Source organism: Etheostoma spectabile, chromosome 9, assembly GCF_008692095.1.
Source record: "Etheostoma spectabile isolate EspeVRDwgs_2016 chromosome 9, UIUC_Espe_1.0, whole genome shotgun sequence".
Classification (NCBI taxonomy): Eukaryota; Metazoa; Chordata; class Actinopteri; order Perciformes; family Percidae; genus Etheostoma; species Etheostoma spectabile.
Window position 1 is genome coordinate 16,420,343 of NC_045741.1, and position 6,945 is coordinate 16,427,287.

The 6,945-nt window shown below is 39.8% G+C and overlaps 1 protein-coding gene and 1 long non-coding RNA gene across 22 annotated transcripts in view; one reads left to right on the forward strand and one right to left on the reverse strand.

Moving 5' to 3' along the window:
• Nucleotides 1–5,191, reverse strand: part of LOC116696005 (uncharacterized) — a 15,482-nt gene extending 10,291 nt beyond the window's left edge. The window contains exon 1 of the long non-coding RNA XR_004333606.1: nucleotides 4,999–5,191. This is a non-coding gene — a long non-coding RNA (uncharacterized LOC116696005). The remainder of the gene's footprint in view (nucleotides 1–4,998) is intronic.
• ptprsa (protein tyrosine phosphatase receptor type Sa) overlaps nucleotides 1–6,945 on the forward strand; it is a 241,274-nt gene that overhangs the window by 85,097 nt on the left and 149,232 nt on the right. The window lies entirely within an intron of this gene.

Sequence of the window (6,945 nt, forward strand, 5' to 3'; positions counted from 1 at the left end):
TATGTTTTAACAGCTGTATACTACTATCCCTATATGGATGTGAAATGATTTCTATATTTGTTGTCAGTCTGGCTCAGGTTAAACTCTCAAACAATGAATGCCACAGAACTTTCTTTTATTATCCAGTTTAACAGTCAGTCATTACTGAAAAAGAACATAAATAACCTTCTTTAATGTAGATTTTCTTCAGGGCTTTATAACATGGTATTGGATTGGTGCAGAAACTCCAGTACTCCCTGATACCGATAACAGCGTTTTAGGCATTATCAGAGGCGATACAGGTATCTGAACATCTCAACTAACTGCACATAGTGAGTGATCAAGACATGTCTGGAGAAACGAATGCCATTTAGACGTTCGATGCTTACGAATGGACGTGGACATCTTGTTGTAGTTTTTTCATGTGTGTCCAGTTTTTTTCAGCCGAATGTCCCGAGCTCAGCAGCACTAAACTAATAAAGAAATGTGTGTTTTCAGTATTTTGCATTTCAATGAGGCTCAGATGTGTACTGATTGGAGGGAGTTGGTGGAGTGGTGGTTAGGTACAATTGATTTTCAGCCGAGTAAAAGCAGGTACATGAGAGGGAATGAGTGGACACACACACACACACACACACACACACACACACACACACACACACACACACACACACACACACACACACACACACACACACACACACACACACACACACACACACAGAGACGTCAGCAAGAATATGCCAGCAAGTATGCACAATCGCTCTTACTCACCCAGACTACTCACACACTCTCCTGTATTCAGGAAGAAGGTTAATTGAAGGTTATAAGTGGGGAGCTGAACTGAGAGGCTTTCAGCGGTAACGTGTGTGTCGGTGTGTGTGTGTGTGTATGTGTGTTTCAACCCCTTTGCTTGCCCTGACCTCCTCACTCCCCATTTCTTCCCCATTTTCTTTCTCTCACTCTGTGCCAAAGCCCTGTTAAAATGTGCAGCCATGCAGATACCTACAATCTCATTAATTCAACCCACCGGCTGTTCTGCAGTGCTAGCTCTCTCTCTCTCTCTCTCTCTCTCTCTCTCTCGCTCTCTCTCTCTCGCTCTCGCTATCTCTCTCTTGCTCTCTCTCTCCCCCCCTACTTCTCCCATATGCAAACACTTTCTCTAAAAGGTTAATATAATCTGCAGCTGCTGAGGTTAACTATCTGTGGATACAGAAATGATGTGTCAACACATCTACCTGCCTTGTATCTGTCTTTGGATATCACCTACATATAGAGTTTAAAAAGAATGCTAAATACTATTCTTGCTGAGTATTTAAAACATAAGTGATGACATTATTTTAAACAGTGGTATTTCACTAAGAAAAGGCTCCAAGTGAAAGGTTATAATAACAAAAGTATTTAAAGTGCTTTGGATAAAAGGGAGTAACAGAATATATTAATGGAACATTTCAGAAGAAAAGGTGAAATGGACCAAACTCCACAAATGATTTTTTGGTAAATTCCGTTCAGTAAAAAGGTGTCTCGTTCTTCCACATGATCAAAACCTAATATTTTCTCTATTTTGGTGGTCTAGCTGATGGTGAAACTATCCCTCAAACGGACGAACTGAGTTGAAACTTGTTGAACTTGGTAACTGGGGAGAAACTGTTTTCTAACTCCCTCCATGTAAAAGTGATTTTAAGCAATATGAATGAAATCCCTATAAGCTCCAGTGGGGCTGCTATGTAGCTGAACATGACCTCTGACCTCCCTGTGGAGTGTAAAGGGATACTTCCCTGTAAGCACCAAAAACAAGATCACCATCCGATCATCTAATCCGCTCTATATAAACATCAACTTCCTGTTGGCATGAGTGGAAATGTTGAAGACGATGATGTACTTATGTGTCAAAACATGGCAGTCTCTCTTTTTACAGCTGTGGCTTAGTGTTGAGTTAACTGTTGGCGTGTCAGTATAGAGATACTGGATACAGCCTGTAAGTACTTGCAAGTTGTTTGCTGTGATTATTAAATGAGCGGTATGTGGCAGAGACCTATGGCGTTAAGGAGAAAACCCCTTCGTCAGTGACGAATGTGCGTGTGTATGTGCATAATAGCATTTTGTATTCATATTTGTGTGTGTGTGTGTGTGCATTTGAGTGACACTTGTGCACAGTGGCTCTTTGTATCAGTGTGTATTAGTCTTTGTGTGCATCTATGCGTGTGTGCACCCTTCTATCGTCACCCTCTCAGAGCCTCTCTCCCACACACACTCATTAAAATGTCATCCTAAGCACGGCCATCTATTCTATCTGTGGAATGCAGTAGGTTGGGAGGGAGTGATGCAGCAGCCATATTGGATTTCTGGAAAGTGTGTGTGTGTGTGTGTGTTTCCATTTATCGACTGTGCATTCTCTAAAGGGTCTCTTGTGTGTTTCAATACGTTCATTCCTAAAAAACACACACATAGAAATCTGTAATAAACTGTTGTCATATAATGTTTAATTAACAGTGAGTTGATAATTGATTCATCATTTACTTACTTATCAAGTAAAAATAACCACCATAATTTTCCAACTTTCAAATGGAAAACCTTGCATTCAAAAGCAATTTAAGATGCTATTCTGGGCACTGGAAACCTTAATTTGACGTTGAAGATACTAATACTTTTTTTTTCTTTCACTTTTTTTCCACTAAACTATGAATTAATTATAATATTTGGCATAGCCTTTAAGCCTAGGGGTCACCTGTAACCCTACAATATCTTATAGTGTTATGTAATATCACCGGATAAAGACACATTTTAAATTTGTATTGGTAAATTGTAAGGATATCCGAGAATATAGTACTCTAGGAGATACAAACTGCAAAATAGAAAAATGCTGCTACAAATGATTTATTAAATACCAATGAATACTATTGTGAAACCATGGCCGATGAGAAATACCTTAAAGTAGCTACAACTGCTGCAAACTACCACAGCAGATTACTAGTAGAAGGTTGGTATGGGAACTTCACATCAGAGCTCTTGTCAGACTCTCATTTTCTCTTGCCTCCAACGTCTCTCCCTCTCCCTCCCATTTCCCCCAAACCCTTCTATTTCCATTGCAAACAGACAAATGAATAATTGAATCATGATCGATTCGTTTGTTTCAAGCTCAAATGTCAGGGTGTCATTTGATAGCTCCCCACCCCTTCACCCACCACTCTACCCGCCTGCTCGCCTCCTTATTTCTCTGTCGGGCCAAACAAAAGGCTTTCCTCCCTTTTTAATGATGATGAGGAGGAGGATGCCTCCCTGTCACAACTCGTGTTTACTGAAAGAATCACTGTTTGGTTTTAGCACTGATCTGTGTGTTTCACAAGTGTTGGCTGTGTGTGTCTGTCTGTCTCTCTGTCTGTGTGTCTGTCTGTGTGTCTATGTGTTTCTGTGTGTCTATGTGTTTCGGTGTCACTGTGTGTTTCGGTGTCACTGTGTGTTTCTGTGTCTGCGTTGGAGCCAGACTGATGTTATCGGCGGGCCAATATTATCGGCCGATATTAGGCATTTTCCAAACTATCGGTATCTGCATTTATAATGGCCAAAAAATTCATATTTAAAAAAATAAAATAAAAAAGGACAAAACACTCTTCAACCATGTTATGAGGGTTTGTCCACCAGAGGACGCACTAAAACGTCCCTGTTGGCAACTCTTTGATTTTTGTAGTTTTTGTTCAAAAGACATTAAGTTTCATATCTTAAGTGTGTATTTTACTATCAGAACATTAATATAATTTTGATGTTCCTCTGTTGTGAAACAAACAAGTTTATTTTTAAGTTTTGTTACGCGTTTCTGGATATACAGTATCTCTTTAAATACATCGGCCAATAGGCCTGTATCGGATTTTTAAATCATCAAATATTTTTATAAATATAAAAATCCTTTTATCCAACTAAATTGTAATAGTGTGTATTTTTACAGAGCCTAATTAGTGTGTGTGTGTGTGTGTGTGTGTGTGTGTGTTGACTCTGACACATAGCATTACTGCGTGAAGACCAGTCACTATGTTGTTATTTGCTTCCCTTCCTCTGCTCACAGAGAGCAAAGGAAGCCTGGCAGACGGGGTGGACGGAGGGAAAGAAGTAGAACAAACAAGAAAAAAAACAGGCAGATGAGTGATGTTAAGTTGAGAAGAAGGGAAGTGAAACATGAAGATGGAAAGTTTGGAAAAACTGAAGAAAACAAGTGATTGTCAAAGGAATTAAGAGAGGGCATGCAGCGCAGGAGGGGGGATTGGATGACAACATAGAAAAAAATGAAGGAGTGTAAACATGAAACAAAAAAGCCTGAGGTGTACTTGCTGCATTACTGCATCAAACACAACAACATGTTTGTGGAGAAAATCAAGCACATTACCTCAATTGCCTGATTAAACTATGAATAAAATATAATTCATTGAATTATCACGATTGGTTGCTTTCCCGGTAATTTTGTAGTAACGAGTCTCTGCTGTTTACATCCAAAGCTGCAGCAAGTATTCATGCATTTTCCTCTTTGATTGTAGCTAATTCATATGCGTGGAAGGCCACGTTAAAGTACAAGAAAACTATAGCAATGCACAGAAGTACAAAAACCTGACTACTCTTTCTGGTAGACATTAGTAAGGTGGAGTGTGTTTTGCTTTCATCAGGGCTAAAAGTGATGACAATAAATTCCCTCTGAGTTTATTTCTGCATTGCAATGCACAGCTGCAGCAAGTATTCACATATATGAACTAATTAGTTTGATTGGTTTGTTAATTTGTGATGTCAGAGGGGACATGTCATTTTACATTTTTTTGTGGATGTTAGGTTATTTTGGTAGGTGTCTCTTACTTATCTGTTTAGCCAAGATGAGAGTTTATCATTTTTTACCGTGAAAGTAGCAAAACCGAGTAATTCCCAAATGTGGCACAATACTTGAACATACTAAATGCCCAAGATTGGCAGCAATGCAGACATCTCAAAATAATAATGAAAAAGAGGAGCGAGAGAAAGTTGTGTTTATTCTTGTTTAACTATACTTATGGGGTCCTGGCAGCTTTGTTGGGCCAAAATGCTGGACCCCACAACTTTTAAGGTCTGTTTGAGGGTTAATACTTGGTTTTAGAATTAGGTTATGGTTAGGGTGAGGGTCAGGGTTAATGTTAGGCATTTAGTTGTGATGGTTAAGGTTAGGGTAAAGGGCTAGGGAATTCATTATGTCAATGACGGGTCCCCACAAAGATAGTTCCACACACTTGCGTGTCTGTCTGTTGATGGGCACAATAGCCCCTGTGTTATCTGTAGAGGAAGATGAGGGAGGAAGGGGCAGCTGGTTCACATTTCCATGGTGCAGGGAGATGGCGTCCAGCTGCACTACGGCTCTGAAGTAGCCTTCCACACACACACACACACACACACACACACACACACACACACACACACACACACACACAGGTTGCTCTGGAAATTGCTGGATTTTGCTGTTGTTGCTCTAGGTTCATTCATGAGTCAACCTGGCTACGAGCTATGCTGCAATGCCCAGTTGACTGAGGCAGCCCCATGGGACCTTGTTAGTGACAAACATACACTCTCACCATACACTCAATTCAGTCCACATTTGATATTTGGGGCATGAAGCATTCACCAAATTTTGCTGCAAAACTCTAACCAATCGTTATTGTTCTCTAAACAAGGAAGATTCTGTCTGATGCTGTCATTTCATTAACAAAGTTATTCTGTTCTCTTAAAGGTCTTAATTGGCTTTAGGTGGATATAACTAGCAATAAAAACAACATGTATACTTACTTTAACACCTTCTGCAGAATGAAATAATAGTGTAATAACAATGACAAACGTCATCATCATAATCTTGGAGGAAGACACAATCCACACTTTTTTTCTCCCCCATGCTTGTCTGTCTTTGTAGCTTTTGTTCTGAGAGAACTTGCTTAAGCCTGTCATACTACCTCTTTTAGTGAGAAATTTCAGGCTGCATGCAGGCTAGGGTTGAACGGTAATATGGTATACCGTGGGATCTTAAAAATAGCAACGGTGTCAGTTTAATAAACGTCATAAAAAAATGCACTTAAATAGGAGACGAGGATTAAATATTAAATATAATCTATTTAATGCCTAAAAATGCTTATGTGCGGTTGACATCACATGACAGTGTGGAGGAGAAAGAGCGAGGGGGGTGGCAAGTCACCCATCGTGTGACCTGGTCTCAAAGAAGAACACGACTTCTGCAGTTTGGCAGCATTTCAGGTTCCGACCTAATGAGAAGGGAGAGGCATTTTACTATTAGTGTTTGGTGTTCAGTTTCTGAACGGCACAAGCCAACAGTTTGATGACCCCGTCTGAGCCTTACGTCATAATTTTTACTTAGTCATGGTAATACCGTATACCTGGGTAAAATAGTGAGGTTTGATCAAAATTTGGATTCCACCCAACTCTAATGCAGGCGAAGAATTTACTTTTCTCTGTCCAAGGAAGATTTGGATTCTGTTTATATAAATTATGGTAGTGGTTATTTGAAAGAGTAGGTTACATTTATTGTTATAATTACATTTTATTTTAAATGCTTAATTAAGTTAATAATATTTGGTAGTTCTGATTAGAATAATGCCTTTGTAAAGCCATTTCAGAAAAAAAGAATATTATATTCAAACATAACATAAAAAAAGTCTGTGTGCGTGCGATAAGTAGAATACACTCAGGCACATTGCATAACCAAGACAATGTACACACGGTATTCTCAGTAGTGCAAGTGATAGTAAAAGCCATGCTCATACACTCTGTCACGCACACACACCGACAACACACACTCATACACACAGCGTCTCTAGAGATGACAGAGGAGGGGTGGGTTGACCAGATGGAGCAGCCTGCTTCTTGCTGAGCGAGCTTGACGACAGCTGAACAGCTTGAAGTGTACCAGAGTGGCAGGCCACACACACACACACACACACACACACACACACA